At 35.8% G+C, this 19,308-nt stretch overlaps 1 protein-coding gene across 1 annotated transcript in view; it reads left to right on the forward strand.

The window, feature by feature from the left end:
* Nucleotides 1–19,308, forward strand: part of FAM227B (family with sequence similarity 227 member B) — a 259,682-nt gene that overhangs the window by 167,126 nt on the left and 73,248 nt on the right. The gene's annotated exons all lie outside the window — the stretch shown is intronic.

Consider the following 19,308-nt stretch of genomic DNA (forward strand, 5'->3'; position numbering starts at 1 on the left):
CATTGCATATGAGTAAAATTTTATATCTTATGTTACTAGACTGAAAGTAAGAATAACAACATTCTTATTTGAGTTGGGCCACTAATTACCAGTATGGCCTGGGCAAGTCACCTGACATTTCTGAATCTCAGCTGCTACATTTGTAAAATTAGTCTAGATGATTCTATTGTGCCTTGTAGTTTTAAAATTCTGTGACTTGTTACTTACACTAACTACTAAGATAAGGAAGAAGATACATTTAAAATTATTATTCTTAAAAATTAAAAAAAATTATATGGTTTTATATTGGTTATCAATGTTTGACTCTTGCCCTTAATAAGAACATTAATGCAATAAATAAATGTTAATTTAGGGATGGAATTTTAAGAGGTATAGCTCATGTAAATAAGAGAATGCTACTTTGCTTTCCAACATGAGTTATTCTCCCCTTTATTTCCTGTTCTAACGTGTATATAGTAGCGTTCTAGTGTTTTATTAGATATTTGTTGCAAAATAATTGCATTGTTAATCTAAAACAATAATTAGGAATACATATTAAAATTCTCTTTCCCATATTAATACCCCCAACACACACATACACACACACACACACACACACACACACACACAAACACTGCACTTGAAATACACGACTTTACCACCAGGTGGTGCATGTAGACCAAATAGGAAAACAAAATTAAGTATGTTCAGTTGTATTATAATTTATGTGATTTCCCTTTGTGTCTATGCTTTTGGAGAACAGAATCAATAGCACAGCATAGTTTAAACATATTCAGTTATTCTTTAGGCACCAAATATGACATTTCTAAGTTTATTAGAGCAGAAGAGGATGGCCCTTCCTTAATTGCCTCTGTTGAAAGCTAGATAGCTACAAAATATTCCATCATGTATTTCTCTAAAAAGGGGGAAAAGAAAGAAAAAAAAAAAAGAAAGTATGATGCTACTGTGATCTGAATCATACCTCCATTAGTTTTGTAGGCAACAATACTGAGCACGGTCAGAACTCCTAGGACTTGGATATTTCTTCTAAAGAAATGAAAATTATTAACAGTTAGTTCACATGTAAACATATTCAAGAGCTCCTAAATTCATCTGTTCCAAATTGACCCTACAGAATTTATACTAAGAAATCAATAGATCAGAGGTCAAAAATTGCTAATTAAATATTCAAGACTTAAATTTAAAAATGGATTGTCTTAAAAGGACTGAGAAAATATTTGAAGAGAATATAGTTGAAAACTTTCCTAACATGGGAGAGGAAATAGTAAATCGAGTCCAGGAAGCACTGAGAGTCCCATTCAGGATAAATTCAAGGAGAAACAAACCAAGACACATATTAATCAAACTATCAAAAATTAAATACAAAGAAAAAATATTAAAAGCATCAAGGGAAAAACAACAAATAACATACAAGGGAATCCCCATAAGGTTAACAGCTAATCTTACAGCAGAAACTCTGCAAGCCAGAAGGGACTGGCAGGACATATTTAAAGTGATGAAAGGGAAAAACCTAAAACCAAGATTACTCTACCCAGCAAGGATCTCGTTCAGATTCAAGGGAGAAATTAAAACCTGTACAGAAAAGCAAAAGCTAAGAGAATTCAGCACCACCAAACCAGCTCTACAACAAATGCTGAAGGAACTTCTCTAGGCAGGAAACACAAGAGAAAGAAAAGACCTACAATAACAATCCCCAAACAATTAAGAAAATGGTATTAGGAACATACATAGTGATAACTACCTTAAATGTAAATGGATTAAATGCTCCAACCAAAAGTCATAGACTGGCTGAATGGATACGAAAACAAGCCCTATATATATGCTGTCTACAAGAGACCCACTTCAGACCTAGACACACATACAGACTGAAAGTGAGGGATGGAAAAAGATATTCCATGCAAATGGAAATCAAACGAAAGCTGGAGTAGCAATTCTCATATCAGACAAAATAGACTTTAAAACAAATACTATTATAAGAGACAAAGAAGGACACAACATAATGATCAAGGGATCAATCCAAAATAAGATATAACAATTGTAAACATTTATGCAGCCAATATAGGAGCGTCTCAATACATAAGGCAAATACTAACAGCCATAAAAGTGGAAATCGACAGTAACACATTCATAGTAGGGGACTTTAACACCCCACTTTCACCAATGCACAGATCATCCAAAATGAAAATAAATAAGGAAACAGAGGCTTTAAGTGATACATTAAACAAGACGGACTTAATTGATATTTATAGGACATTCCATCCCAAAACAACAGAATACACTTTCTTCTCAAGTGCTCATGGAACATTCTCCAGTATACATCATATCTTGGGTCACAAACCAAGCCTTGGTAAATTTAAGAAAATTGAAATCGTATCAAGTATCATTTCCAACCACAATGCTATAAGACTAGATATCAATTACAGGGAAAAATCTGTAAAAAATAGAAACACATGGAGGCTAAGCAATACACTACTTAATAACCAAGCGATCACTGAAGAAATCAGACAGGAAATCAAAAAATACCTAGAAACAAATGATGATGAAAACACGACAACCCAAAACCTATGGGATGCAGCAAAAACAGTTATAAGAGGGAAGTTTATACCAATACAATCCTGCCTTAAGAAACAAGAAACATCTCAAATAAACAACCTAACCTTACACCTAAAACAATTAGAGAAAGAAGAACAAAAACACCCCAAAGTTAGCAGAAGGAAAGAAATCATAAAGATCAGATCAGAAATAAATGAAAAAGAAATGAAGGAAACGATAGCAAAGATCAATAAAACTAAAAGCTGGTTCTTTGAGAAGATAAACAAAATTGATAAACCATTAGCCAGACTCATCAAGAAAAAAAGGGAGAAGACTCAAGTCAATAGAATTAGAAATGAAAAAGGAGAAGTAACAACTGACACTGCAAAAATATAAAGGATCATGAGAGATTACTACAAGCAACTCTATGCCAATAAAATGGACAACCTGGAAGAAATGGACAAATTCTTAGAAATGCACAACCTGCCAAGACTGAATCAGGAAGAAATAGAAAATATGAACAGACCAATCACAAGCACTGAAATTGAAACTGTGATTAAAAATCTTCCAACAAACAAAAACCCAGGACTAGAGGGCTTCACAGGCGAATTCTATCAAACATTTAGAGAAGAGCTAACACCTATCCTTCTCAAACTCTTCCAATATATAGCAGAAGGAGGAACACTCCCCAACTCATTCTATGAGGCCACCATCACTCTGAAACCAAAACCAGACAAAGATGTCACAAAGAAAGAAAACTACAGGCCAATACCACTGGTGAACATAGATGCAAAAATCCTCAACAAAATACTAGCAAACAGAATCCAACAGCACATTAAAAGGATCATACTCCATGATCAAGTGGAGTTTATCCCAGGAGTGCAAGGATTCTTCAATATACGCAAATCAATCAATGTGATACACCATCTTAACAAATTGAAAGAGAAAAACCATATGATCATCTCAATAGATGCAGAGAAAGCTTTCAACAAAATTCAACACCCATTTATGATAAAAACCCTCCAGAAAGTAGGCATAGAGGGAACTTACCTCAACCTAATAAAGGCCATATATGACAAACCCACAGCCAACATCGTCCTCAATGGTGAAAAACTGAAAGCATTTCCACTAAGATCAGGAACAAGACAAGGTTGCCCACTTTCACCACTGTTATTCAACATAGTTTTGGAAGTTTTAGCCACAGCAATCAGAGAAGAAAAAGGAATCCAATCAGAAAAGAAGAAGTAAAGCTGTCACTGTTTGCAGATGACATGATACTATACATAGAGAATCCTAAAAATGCTACCAGAAAACTACTAGTGCTAATAAATGAATTTGGTTAAGCAGCAGGATACAAAATTAATGCACAGAAATCTCTTGCATTCCTATACACTAATGATGAAAAATCTGAAAGTGAAATCAAGAAAACACTCCCATTTACCATTGCAACAAAAAGAGTAAAATATCTAGGAATAGACCCACCTAAGGAGACAAAAGACTTGTATGCAGAAAATTATAAGACACTGATGAAAGAAATTAAAGATGATAGAAACAGATGGAGAGGTATACCATGTTCTTGAATTGGAAGAATCAACATTGTGAAAATGAGTATACTACCCAAAGCAATCTACAGATTCAATGCAATCCCTATCAAACTACCAATGGCACTTTTCACAGAACTAGAATGAAAAATTTCACAGTTTGTATGGAAACACAAGAGACCCTGAATAGCCAAAGCAATCTTGAGAAAGAAAAACAGAGCTGGAGGAATCAGGCTCCCTGACTTCAGACTATACTACAAAGCTACAGTAGTCAAGACTGTATGGTACTGGCACAAAAACAGAAATATAGATCAATGGAACAGGATAGAAAGCCCAGAGATAAACCAACACACATATGGTCACCTTATCTTTGATAAAGGTGGCAAGAATACACAGTGGAGAAAAGACAGTCTCTTCAGTAAGTGGCGCTGGAGAAACTGGACAGCTACATGTAAAGGAATGAAATTAGAACACTCCCTAACACCATACACAAAAATAAGCTCAAAATGGATCAAAGACCTAAATGTAAGGCCAGACACTATCCCTTAGAGGAAAACAAAGGCAGAACACTCTATGACATAAATCACAGGAAGATCCTTTTTGACCCACCTCCTAGAGAAATGGAAATAAAAACAAGAATAAACAAATGGGACCTAGTGAAACTTAAAAGCTTTTTCACAGCAAAGGAAACCATAAACAAGACCAAAAGACGACCCTCAGAATGGGAGAAAATATTTGCAAATGAAGCAACTGACAAAGGATTAATCTCCAAAATTTACAAGCAGCTCATGTAGCTCAATATCAAAAAAAACAAACAACCCAATCCAAAAATGGGCAGAAGACCTAAACAGACATTTCTGCCGAGAAGATATACAGTTTGCCAACAAACACATGAAAGGATGCTCAACATCACTAATCATTAGAGAAATGCAAATCAAAACTACAATGAGATATCATCTCACACCAGTCAGAATGGCCATCTTCAAAAAAATCTCCAAACAATAAATGCTGGAGAGGGTGTAGAGAAAAGGGAACACTCTTGCACTGTTGGTGGGAATGTAGATTGATAGAGCCACTATGGAGAACAGTATGGAGTTTCCTTAAAAAACTAAAAATAGAACTACCATACGACCCAGCAATCCCACTACTGGGCATATACCCTGAGAAAACCATAATTCAAAAAGAGTCACGTACCACAATGTTCATTGCAGCTCTATTTACAATAGCCAGGACATGGAAGCAACCTAAGTGTCCATCGACAAATGAATAGATAAAGAAGATGTGGCACACATATACAATGGAATATTACTCAGCCATAAAAAGAAACGAAATTGAGTTATTTGTAGTGAGGCAGATGGACCTAGAGGCTGTCAAACAGACTGAAGTAAGTCAGAAAGAGGAAAACAAATACCATATGCTAACGCATATTTATGGAATCTAAAAAACAACAACACAAAATGGTTCTGAAGAACCTAGGGGCAAGATAGGAATAAAGATGCAGACGTCGAGAAGGGAGTAGAGGACATGGGGAGGAGGAAGGGTAAGCTGGGACAAAGTGAGAGAGTGGCATGGACATATATACACTACCAAATGTAAAATAGGTAGCTAGTGGGAAGCAGCCACATAGCACAGGGAGATCAGCTCAGTGCTTTGTGTCCACCTAGAGGGGTGGGATAGGGAGGGTGGGAGGGAGACACAAAAGGGAGGAGATATGGGGATATATGTATATGTAAAGGTGATTCACTTTGTTATACAGCAGGAAGTAACACCATTTTAAATAAAGATGTTAAACTCCAATAAAGATTTTTAAAAAAATAAAATTAAAATTAGAAAAAAAGTCCACAGTCTAATTAGGGAAAGATAACATGAAAAGTAAATCACAACAAATTTATAATTCAAGACAATAATAGAAAGATTATCAAAAGCCTGCACAAAGTGATCTCTTCAAAGAATTAGGGAATAACTGTTAGGACCGTTTAGAGAAGTACAGCTGGTAAGTAGGCTGGGAAGAGAATATTCTAGTTCATGCAATATTACAAGTGCAAGTAATGAGATACATGAACAGAGTAAAATTTTGACTAAAGAGAATAATTTAAGAAAGAGGTTGGGGAGAGTCTAGAAGGAATGCAGGCAAGAGAATGGAGGGTTCAAATCTTTCAGGACCATAAATAACAAGCCAGATCATCTCACCTCAACTGGGAAACAGTTAGGAGCTATGAAGTATTTTGGAAATGGATAGTAATAGGTTCATTTATCTTGTGATGGTATAAAGAATGGTTTGGGGAGCAGAATACTAGCATGGAGACAAATCAAGAAGCTATTACAGTGTGCAATGATAACTTCCAGAATCAACAGATTGGCAGTGGGAAGAGAAAGAAAAGCTGTTTTGAAGCCAGTAATTTCATTTACTAAGAAAGAAGAAGAAAAAGGGGGAGTCAAAGATGATCCGAAGGCTCTTTTGAGTTGAGAGATGATAGAGCTCTTTAGATGCCAGCTTTGGAAAGCCATTTTAGAGGAAATTATGAATACAGTTTTTAAAAAATATTCAGTCATAGCTATGCCTATAGTTTACACATAAAGTCTGGAGTTTAAGAGAAAAACAAAAAACTGTGCTAAATTCCCTGAAAAGAAGTGAAACATAAAAGTGCCTTTGAGAGGCATCCCAGAGAAGGTAGAGTCCATAGAACAGGCAGCATAGAGACAAGTCTATTTGGGAAGCCAAGCTCTACATTTCTGGTAACTCCACAGCACACAGCAGAAGCAGCAAAGCTCCAAAGAGTAAAGCCTGCCCATGTGTCTAAACAGACTGGCTCATAAGCACCCCTCATAAAGATTTCCCATGTTTTAAAAGAAATCTGGAAGAGCAGAGAACTCAGACCTGAAGGAACTGTGTGAGCAGAGTCAGTGAACACCCAGAAGTAACCAGAGTAGACAAATGACTCAACAACCAGAAGCCCTTGGCTTGGCCCTGAACAAGACCCTTGAATTCTATCTCATCTTGAAGCAGAAGAGGGGAACCCAAGAATAATTGACATAAGTTTTCCACTAACTGGGGGTGGGAGGTAAGGGGGGTTGAAATTCTCAAAGTTGAAGCTAGGTTGATTTATAAACGTAAAGTTATATGTTATCCTTTGCATATTTGAGATTGTGGTCCAAGATCTATTTCCACTACATTCCCACCACTATCACCACACTATGGATTTATCTTCATCTTTTCTTCTGTCAGTCCCATTTCATGAATTCAGTCTCAACTTTGAATCATGCCATACAACCAACATTTCTCATTTCCTTGATTCATTCACTTAACAAATATTTATCAAATACCTACTGGGTGCCAGGTGTTGTCTTGGACTTTTGGAGATACAATGGTGAGTATTCTAGAAGTGGTCTTTTCATTTAAAGAGTATGCATCCCAGTGGAAGAACATAAATGCACTGATCTTTGGCATGTGTGTGTGGCAGAGGCAGGTGGGTGTGGATGGGATACAAAGAAGGTATTCAAGAAGATAGGAGGCAGAGAGGTAAATGGGTAGAGGGACCTACTTTAAGTAAGAAAGGCCCACCTGAGAAGGTAAATTTTGAGATGCCTGGAACAAGACTGACCTTGGTGTGTTCCAAGAACTGAAAGAAGGCCAATATTAATGAAGTACATGAGCAATGGGAAAAGGAGTGAGAGATTAGTGAAAGTGGAAAAGTAGACAGGAGCCAGATCATAAAGAACTTTGAAGGTCATGGTAATAGGAGTTTGGGTTTATTCTAAGTGTAATAGGAAGCTGGAGTACAGGCGTTTCTACTTATAGACCTTATAGACCTGGTCGAAGACAATAGTTTAAACTCTGGAGTAAAATCCCGAAAGTAATTGAGCAAGCCTGGGGTTCCTATAAATCTTCATTTATGCAAACTTTGTGCTTACTCTTGTGCCCTAACATTTAAAAACTAACTGTATATAAGATACAAAGTTTGAGTCATATGCTCAAAATTGTGGTGTGCCTGTGACTCAACTATATAAATATCTCAGTTTACAAATGTATCTAGACTCTTTGTGTCTCTGAGTCTATAAAAATTTGTTTTATTTCATTTTATGTTTATAAAAAGTTATCTAAAATGCTAATCTAGAATTCAAGCTCTTGAAATTATGTTTTTAACTTACTAAACAACTTTGGACCTGGAGCAAGATCTCGAGAGTCACTAGCTCTTCTTTTTTCTGTATAATGAAGTTACATTATATAATTTACTCTTGATTGCCTTGACACCCTTTAAATTAATGCTTAACTTTAGCAAAGACTCAGTCTCCTTGATTCAGGGCAATACATTAGTGCCTGTTTTTGACAGCCTAGTGCCACTCTAACAGTTGGAAATTGTTATAATGGCTATGGAGAGAGTTTTGCTTCACCCCTAGGAAAACATTATAAAAAACAACAAATACTCTATGCAGTCAGGGTTATTACATTCTTTGCTTTAAATTGTCATTCTTTGGTTCCATATTCATTGCCTACATAGCAAAATGAGGAGTAAAACTAGCAATTTTTTTAATGTCATGGATGTCAGTGTGTTAATTACAAAATTGTTTTAATTTTTCATTCATTAGCTTTAAAACCATGACTTTTCAGCACTAGATGAACTTTTCAAAAGTGGAAGAAGGAGGTAGAATAGAGATAATTATGGTAGTAAAGAAGAAGAAAGTTATGGAGTCCAACATCCTTAGTATAAAGATACATTCACAGAAAGCCAGGCATCTGGTAAAATATAGGTCCATGTAAAACTGGCAGCTAACAAAATAACTCATGCATAAGAGAAAGGAGGTTCATACTTCTCCCTGGCTTTCTTTTCAAACTAAACCTTCTTGCTATCTTTAAATATTACTCATATTTTCCCTTCAATTGTATTTAATATTAACTCAGTTATAATGAGTTCTCCCGCTAATCAATTCCAAAAATTATCAATCCTACCACCACAATTTCTTCAACACCTGTTTCTTCCTATCAGTTGTTACCTTCACATCCTAAGTCAAGTAATTATTATCTTTCATGTCCGTTCTATCCTAACCCATCTCCTTTCATCTCTTCTCTCCAACCTCCAATCCATTTTATGTGTTGCTGTCAAGTTAATCTTCCTAAAGCACAGTTGTAATCATGTTATTTTTCTGCTCAAAAGTATTCAGTAACACCTCCATTTTTCCTGAATAAAATTCTAGTCTTCTTTTTCTAACATGGGAACTTCTGTTCCAACATCCTCTGTGATGATCAACACTTCCAGAACACCTGTCTCACTAGATTTAGGGTAACGGGAGATTCACCTGCTCCTCACGTCTCTTGGTAGGTAAGGGAACTAACAGAGAAGAAATCCTCCTCACAAATTGTCTCTCTGCTTCTCCCTCTCCCTACTTTCTCTGGCTCCACTCTCCTCTCTTTCTTTCTTCTCTCTTATATCTTCAGTCTGGTGAGGAACCCAAGAGTCATGTAAGCAATTATCAGATATTTCCTTTGAAATTTTACATATTGAGTTTTCAATGATGCAATAAAATCTTTGTCCCTTGATGAACTCAGCTACTTGCTTCAAATCAACATTTACGGTGTATTTAGGTAGTACGCAGTATGATAGAGATATACTGTTCGGTAAGATAAGCAAGGTCCCTGACTTCATGGAGCTTAAATCATGGAGGAGGGGACAGATTATGAACATATAAAAGAATTCTGATTATATTGCAGGAGGAAATAAATAGGTACTATGGTAACAAATAACTTGAGGGAGAAGGGAGGAGAAGGGATGGTTTAAATCTGGTCACAAAAGACCTTTCTGAGGAGGTGACATTTAAGCTGAGATCTGAAGGATAAGAAAAAATCAGAAGTGGAAGTAATGTATTCCAGGCAAAGGTAACAGGGAAAACAAAGGCTCTGAGGTGAAAATGAGGTGTGTTCCAGAAACTAAATGACAGTATAACTGGAACAGAGTTAACAAGGGGAAAGTTAGGTGATTTGAAAGCAACGTGTGTAGGATCTTGATATCAACAATGGGGACTTTGGATCTGATCCTAAGTATAATGGGTAATAATCAATGAGTAATGTGATCATCCTGAAAACTTTGTGAGAATGGTTTGGAGGATGGCAAAAGTTGAAGTAAGGAGACCAGTTAGGAGGCTGTGGCTATAATCCACTTTGCAGATGATGATTCCTTAGACTAGGATCATGGCAGGGAGTGGGAAAGAAGCAGGTAGAGAAATTTTGGAGACAAATCTTGGTGATAGATTCAATGTGAAAGACAAGGAGGAGTCAAGGTTAAATTCCAGATGTCTGACATTTGTAACAGGATAAACAGTGGTGTCATTTGTAGAGATAAGAAAGACTGGAAGAAGACCAGCATTGGAGGGGGAAATCAGGCGGTTGGAAAGTTTAGGTGAGAGGAATGCTATAACCCAAAAAACCTACTCATTCTGGATCAGAGGGATCTGGACCTGTTACTCCCTTAAAATGAGAACCAGTAAGCATCTTGCAAATCAGTTAACACAAAGTGTGGAATTAGAATCTCTTTTTAAGGTACTCTGGTGCAAAAAGAAAACTTTTCTCATAGCAGTATTAAGTATGTATTTTGACAAAAATATTAAATGAGGGCTATCCTTCCTCATTTCCCTAATTAAAAATATTTCTGACAACCAGAATATCAAAGACCCCAGTGTTATAACACCTGAAATTATCAGAAGGCAAGCTATGTTATGAGACCTTATTATAAAAGCCTAAAGGAGTTTTATTTTTTGGTTACAGCCATAAATGGGTTTCAAAGTTGTCCAAGTATAGGTTAATGTACAGTTCAGTCAATTCTTGTGACACTGAGAAAGAAGTTTTGAACTAACAATGTTGGCAATTTAAAAAGAAATCAATACTTAATACTCTTTCTGAGTATTTTACCTAAAAGAAAATTGCTTTTATATTCTAGAGGAATGTTGTAGTAGAGTAGTTCATATCAGCATATAATGCCATATTTTGTTGTTGCACAGGGAACTATGCAACAACAAAATATCAGAAACTAAACTTTCGTATATCTAATGCCAAGAGAAATCAGTGAAGTTAAAAAAAAAAAAGACAGTTAATCAGTCATTTGATAGTAGCCAGAAGAAAAACGAAAGACTGCCTGATTTTTTTCTAATAGAATTTTTTGGCTGCACAAGATTGTAGCTTTGATTTCCTAGCCTAAGAAGCTTGGAGGACTTCCCTGGTTGTGCAGTGGTTAAGGATCTGCCTGCCAATGCAGGGGACACGGGTTCGAGCCCTGGTCCAGGAAGATCCCACATGCCGTGGAGCATCTAAGCCCATACACCACAACTACTGAGGCTGTGTGCTGCAACTACTGAAGCCCTCACGCCTAGAGCCTGTGCTCCACAACAAAGAGTAGCCCCAGCTCACTGCAGCTAGAGAAAAGCCAGTGCACAGCAATGAATACCCGATGCAGCCAAAAATAAATAAATAAATTTATATATATTAAAAAAAAAGCTTGGAAGTTGGAAGCGTAGTTTCATGAGTTTAGAGAATTGCTGAATTAGTAAAAATCAAAAATTATAGTATATTTTAAAAGAAGTACTGTTTATTAATGCCAAGAACTATATGTGTAATAAATCAAACTGTCACCTGGCTTAATTGAATCAATAAGAAAAATATAGAAATAGCTTATTAACTTATTTGCAAATGTGAATGTGAAAGTACTGAAAGATGTTTGAAAGTTGCTTTCTCTCTTAAATATTTTTAAATCTCCCCTGACATCTGATTTATCCTACTAATTTGTACTATCTTGGAAATATCTGCAAAGCAGAAAGATAAACTTCAGTGCAAACTCAATTTGAATGGTAACAAATTCTGAATTAAGGGACCCCAAATGAATGAAGTTCTACTATATTTTAAATTATTCGAAGGATAATAGAGTAGCATTCACTTTATTATTTTTGCCTTGAATAAATAAAATTAAAGAGAATAACACTAGTTCTTAGTATAATGAAAGGGGCGATTAAAGACTAATTCAAAAATGGTAATGAAATTATGTATGGTGTACTCCTCCCTTCCCTTGATTGCCTTTACACCTTCCATTCCATTTATTCCACTCAGCATGTTGACATATTGTAGTAGTAAGTATACTGTATTTCTAATATAATCGAAAATAAAACCAAGAAGCAAATTCAAAGCATCAAAAACATTATTGTTCTTTTCATCCCTCTAAAAATGTGGAAGAGAGGGGTGAAAAATATAAAATTTCTGGATCGTTTTATCGCACCCAGAGTGTGTCATATTTTAAATTTAAAGGGGGCTTTTTTTTTCTTTCAACAATAGTCCTCATCTTTTTCGTATTTAATTTATTCCTTTAGACTGAAAGACCATCTTGTCCCTGTTTTTTTCCTTTTTCACTTTTTTGGTCCATAGGTAAAAATTCATTTATGCTATTTCCTTGGTGATACCAAATATTTATCAAGGTTTAGGAAGTTTTTTTCTTCTGTTTTGAATTCTGAAACTGTTTCTTATCCTATTCATTCTCCTTCATTTTTTTATTCTTCTCTCTCTCTCTCACACACACACACACACACACACACACACTTTTTCTATTATACCCATGCTTCAAGTTTCTAGAAACCTCCTTAGGTCATTCTTATAATAATTTTCTACTTGTTTGTCATTTTTTTCACTCTAGTATTGAAAAACACATCTGGTTTCTATTTTAATCAGTATTCCTATGAGAATAACTTCATATTATAGAAGACAAACAATTCTCAAATAACCCATAATGATGCAACCTCTGGTAATTTAAACTCTTATCCAGTGATTTTAAAAGAGCTATTTATGTACTCTAGCTTGGCAGGCTTTTATTTTTAATTTAAGATAAAGTTTATGGATGTGGGGTTTGTATGCATAATCATTTAAAGCAAGTTAATATTTGGAAACCTATTTTTTCAAAATGAGAAATCTTGGAAACTAAACATGGAAAATGATTCACTCTTCTCGTTAGCAATTCATTTTTGAGAGTTCACAAGTTAAATGACACATACAAAGTGTTATGGGAGCAAGAAGATAGCAAAGCCTATGTACTGAAAAAAAAGAAGAAAAAATTGGAACCACTAAGAAACAGTAAATAAATATTAAGTGAGAAATTACTAGCTATGTACAGTATGAGAGGATATGGCATTGAGAGGTAATAAACAACTGGCCTGTGAAGGGTTTTCAGGATTCAGATGGTATCTTTGCAGTCAGACATACCTGGATTTGCATGACTATTCTTCTCATTGACTGAAAAAAAAAAAGCACAACGTGAGAGTTGTGAGTTAAGTTTTATTTGGGGCCAAATAAGGACTGTAGCTTGGGAGATAGCATCTCAGATAGCTCTGAGGAACTGCTCCCTAGAGGTTGGGGCGGGGGTCAGTATATATATGATATTAGTGAAGTGGGGATACATGCAGTCAAGCACACATTTTGGCAGAAGGTTTGCTGCTAGTCACGAGGAGCAGATGTCCCCATTAATGATTTTAGTGCTTGTCTAGATATGAAAAGATGCAAGAAATTGGGCTCATAAAATTGTCTCCTGAAAATATCTAACTATGTAAAGGCCTGTTCTGCCAGTTTTTCCCAGAGCAGAGTGCCTCATTCCTGATCTCTGCCCTGATCTCCTTTCAGAGTGTGTTGAGGGTCAGCTATTGCAGTGACTAGTGACTTTATTCTTGTAGAACCAGATGGCCAGCAATAATTTGTAGTGACAGCGCCCCCTCGTGGTCATAAATTCGACCATGGTTTGGGAGGCATTTCGTGACCGTTTTGTCCCACAGTGCTAGGAATGCTCATTCCTAGGTCAGGCAAGGATTTCGTAGATAGGCCACTCAATGTGACTGGACTAGGTCCTATTAACAGTAGCCAAAGGTCTCTGGACCACCTGTCTTACTAGTCTGTTATGGTCCAGAAAATGGTTCCCTCTTGTTTCTTCTTACCATATCTAGAGTTACACTATTACAATCATTGTTCTTATATAGAACTATATAACTGGTTACTTGCTTCAGGTAACCTAGTCATCATTTTATCAAAGGCTCTGTCACACATTTAGTAATGCAAGAAACAGCAATCTTGTAAAATAGGCAATATACAGGTAATATAGCTAGTAGTATGAGTAAGGTCATAAGTAAGAATTTAAGTCAAGAACTTCCATTAGGTGTGGCACAGTATATCACCAGGTCTTCTGACGTAGTCTGTTCTGTAACAATTCTTATCGTTAAGGGAAATGATACACAGGCATTGTGCATAAGGCACCCAGTCCAATTTCCTAGTGTTATTAGGCTGGTTATCCTTAGTATGGTTTGACTGTTCCCAACATAAGGGGGACCTTAAATTTAAGTGATCATAGCCTCATGTTAGCCATATAAAGCCATCCCACAATGGAGGGAGGTTATATTTTTTGGCCAAAATTTTGCTTGTTGCTCTGATTGAGACTGAGTAACTTTAAGAGAAAATTTGTATTTATGGCGATGGTCAGAGCAAGTATAATTGATAGGTCAAGTGAGGGAGTCTCATCTAGTAATATCAATAGTGGCCCAAACAAAACTATAACTTCTTTCTTCTAGAATAAATTTCCCAAGACTCATCCAGTTAGAGCCTTGGAGAGGACAAATCCACCAAGGTAAACCAGAAGTTCCAGACACAACTTTGTGTCTGGTAATTGACCACAAACGCGACAACTGGATTGATTGATTGATTGATAGCTGCTTGGGTCTTCGTTGCTGCGTGCAGGCTTTCTCTAGTTGCAGTGAGCAGGGGCTACTCTTCCTTGCGGTACATGGGCTTCTCACTCTGTGGCTCCTCTAGTTGCAGAGCATGGACTCCAGATACATGGGCTTCAGTAGTTGTGGCATGCAGGCTCAGTAGTTGTGGCTCGTGGGCTCTAGAGTGCAGTCTCTGTAGTTGTGGCGCACGGACTTAGTTGCTCCGCGGCATGTGAGATCTTCCCGGACCAGGGATTGAACCCATGTCGCCTACATTGGCAGGTGGATTCTTAACCACTGCGCCACCAGGGAAGCCCCAATTAGATTGATTTTTAAAACTAGCATAGAATCAGGCTCATGATGGAAAAATGTTTTATCCATATGCAAAGTTCCAAGAAGTAAAAAAAAAAAAAAAAAAAAACACTACAAATGATCATATGGGTCAGTTCTGGCATCTTGGGATATCTGTCTATTTCTGATGTCATTGTCTTCTCGTCCTGGTGTAAGTGTAGTTTCTCCTGTTTGAGTGTCTTTTTAAGGTGAGTTTGTGTTGGTAGGCATCTCTATAGCCAATCCAGTGCAGGGGCCCTTTCTAACTGGGAAGTATTAATCCAAGAGTCAATTCCCTTCAGTTTTGCTGTGCATGAGCTAGTTAGGAGTATCTGATGAGGGTCCTTCCATTTAGGTTAGAGATTGTTCTTTAAATGATGTCTTTTCCAGTATGTATTATCTCCTGGTTGCAGGTCATGGAGCATCCAATCTGCATCTAAAGCTAGATTACTGAGATAAGCTTCAGAAACAAGCTTGGAGTGTCCTTTTAATCATTCAATTAAACTTCACAGTAATAAAACAGTGAGGAGCTATCTGGGAAGTGAGACTTAGTAAATACAGACCATAATTAACTAAACTAGAATTTAATATTCACTGAAACGTAATCTTTTTCTGTCTATAATTACCCTCATTTCTACCAAATAAAGCCAGATTAAGACTAATTTGTTTGCAAAATAAGTCTGGTTTCAATAAACATGGCCTGATGATTTGCATAAGTGTAATTGATTATGCAGGCTCTTTCTAAATTGGCTTTGCTGGAACTTTTTAATAAGAAATCTCAGATTGAATTTTTAAAATGCCTCTCAAGGCCAGGAAAACCACGGCAAGGGCTTGTCACAGATTTTGTGGGTGATATCTGTAGATTCAGGTGAATTCCTCCTTTTTTGAGGTTTCCAAAATACCTTGAGATTCCTGCACCTGTTAGGAGGTGGTCTTCCTAATTTACCTAATAAAGCTTCTGGGAACCCAAGAGTTTCCAATCTCTGGAGGGATCAGGTAGTGAGAAAGGATAAATGTTTCAGTACTGCTTACAAAGGTATAATTTACCAAATCGCTGTAAGTCATAATTAGGAGGTAAGTTTCCTTATATCTGGAAAACACAGATTAAAAGCCAGTAATACTTCAGACAGAAACCATAAAAATTATAACCCTGTTCACCAGTTCACTCAGTCCTATGTAAAAAATCCTTTTTTTTTCTTTTGGCCACCCACGTGGCATGCAGGATCTTAGTTCCCCAACCAGAGATTGAACCCGCACCCCCTGCAGTGGAAGCATGGAGTCTTAACCACTGGACTGCCAGAGAAGTCCTTTTTGTTAACTGTTTTATGAAGCCATCAGGTTTTCCTATAAAATTCTTTAATTTTTCTCCCAGTTCAGCATATGATCTGAAAGTTATCAGAAACCTGTAGTTGTCAAAAAGTTCTTGCTATGAATCATCTTGAAGAGGAAGAATTTTTGCAAAGACATCAGAGTAAAACAATAGCTATCTATGAATGATAAAAGACTTAAGAAGGCACGGTTGAAGACCTGTTTACAATGCAATTGACAAAGAAACTTGGTTACTCCTGTGACATACAACATTTTAAGATAATAACTGGAATTATGACTGATAACATTTTACCAAGACATACCATATTTTTAGGAATTCCATATAATTTCTAGAATACTTAAATATTAATAACATTTACCCATACAACATAAGATTTATTACTCATTTGACAATGCTAATCCCATGTAATTTAACACTCCAAATGAACCTAATTCGTTTAATCAGGTTTAATTATACATCTCTTTGGGATGTCTCAGGGGCCCTTTGAAGCATCTCAAAGTTAGCTAGAGGTCAAAGGAACTTCATTAGATTTTGATTTGGGAAGTTTCTCCAAAAATATCAAAAGGTTTTAAAATACTTGGTCAAATAGGATCATAGGTCACTGTTAAACAATACTTCTTCACTTAATCAAAGGGACAATAAAAGATTTCAATAGCAAATATGGAATAGATCACTTAAAAGGTAAAGAAACTTAAAATCTGTTATCAAATGCCGATTGACCGTTTAAGAAAACTTTGTCCTCTTAACAGAGAGAAAAACAAAATTCAGATTTTGTACCAGCTTATGTTTAAAATTTATTTACTCAATTAAATTTATTCTAAATTTAGCCAATCCTGACCAGGCACAAAACTGTTTTCTCAGGGTTCCTTTTCGATAAACCTTCCATAATTTTCTGTACTCAAATTAGTTTGTCCCTTTTTTTTTCTCATCCAGGAACAATCAACTCTAGAAAAAAATTACTTTCTTTTCCCTTAACAAAGCGCAATTCAACTCCTTGTACCTTCTTTTCCTAAAAACACACATCCTACTTTGCTACTGTATCCTAAAATGTTTCCCTTATTATTTCTACTAGCTTTAATTACATATTTAAATTAGAATTCTCAACTCTTAAAAATCTTAATTTCTAGTGAAAACTAAGAAGTAAGCCAATGATGAGCTTTTACATTAGCATTCTGTAGATTGGCAAAACAAAAATACTAATAATAAATTCTGAAAACATGTGCTTTCTTATAGAAAATACCTCATTGTGGCACAAAATGTATTTATTAATAATTCTAAATACCTTTATTTTCTCTGTAAAAGGAAGGCAATGTTCAGTAATTTATGTTTCAGTATCTTACTTTATTTGGGAATGACCTAGCTATTCAATAAACTTCCAACATTTAACTTAATTTAGCACAACTCTAATGTTCAAATTGCCAAATATATGGAGAGATTTTTTTTAATCGAAGTATAGTTGATTTACAATATCATGTTAGTTTCAGGTGTACAGCGCCGTGTTTCAGTTATATATATATATAGAAAAGGAATATATATATATATATATATTCCTTTTCAGATTCTTTTCCCTTATACATCATTATAAGATATTGAGTATAGTTCCCTGTGCTATACAGTAGGTCCTTGTTGGTTATCTACTTTATATATAATAGTATGTATATGTTATCCCTCCCACAACCCCCCTTTCCCCCTTGGTAAGCCTAAGTTTGTTTGCTATGTCTGTGAGTCTGTTTCTGTTTTGTAAATAAGTTCATTTGTATTATTTTTTTAGATCCCACATATAAGCAATATCATATGATGTTTGTGTTTCTCTGTCTGACTTACTTCACTTAGTATGATAATCTCTAGTCCATCCTTGTTGCTGGAAATGGCATTATTTCATTCTTTTTTTTATGGCTGAATATTCCATTGTGTGTATATACCACATCTTCTTTATCTGTTCATGTGTTGATGGACATTTAGGTTGCTTCCATGTCATGGCTATTGTAAATAGTGATGCAATGAACATTGGGGTGCATGTATCTTTTCAAATTATGGTTTTCCCTGGATATATGCCCAGGAGTAGGATTGCAGGATCAAATGGTAGCTCTATTTTTTGTTTTTTGAGGAACCTACATATTGTTCTTCATAGTGGCTGCACTAATTTACCTTCCCACAAACAGTGTAGGACAATTCCCTTTTCTCCACACCCTCTCCAGCATTTATTATTTGTAGACTTTTGATGATGCCCATTCTGACTGGTGTGAGGTGATACCTCATCATAGTTTTGATTTGCATTTCTCTAAAAATTAACGATGTTGAGCATATTTTCATGTGCCTTTTGGCCATCTGTATGTCTTCTTTGGAAAAACATCTATTTAGGTCTTCTGATCATTTTTTTCTTGGGTTGTTTGTTTTTTGATATTGAGCTGTATGAGCTGCTTATATGTTTTAGAGATTAATCTCTTGTTGTTTGCAAATATTTTCTCCCATTCTGTGGGTTATCTTTTCGTTTTGTTTATGGCTTACTTTGCTATATAAAAGCTTTTAAGTTTAATTAGGTCAAATTTGTTTTTGTTGTTGTTGTTGTGCTTATTTCCATTGCTCTAGGAGATGGATCCAAAAAGATATTGCTGCAATTTATGTCAAAGAGTGTCCTGCCTAGGTTTTCCTCTAGGAGTTTTGTAGTATCCAGTCTTATATTTAGGTCTTTAATCCATTTTGAGTTTTTGTTTTTATATAGTGTTACAGAATATTCTAATTTCATTCTTTTACATGAAGTTGTCTAGTTTTCCTGGCACCACTTATTGAAGAGGCTGTCTTTCCTCCATTGTATATTCTTGCTTCCTTTGTTGTAGATTAATTGACCATAATTGTATG

This window comes from Globicephala melas, chromosome 2 (assembly GCF_963455315.2).
Source record: "Globicephala melas chromosome 2, mGloMel1.2, whole genome shotgun sequence".
NCBI lineage: Eukaryota > Metazoa > Chordata > Mammalia > Artiodactyla > Delphinidae > Globicephala > Globicephala melas.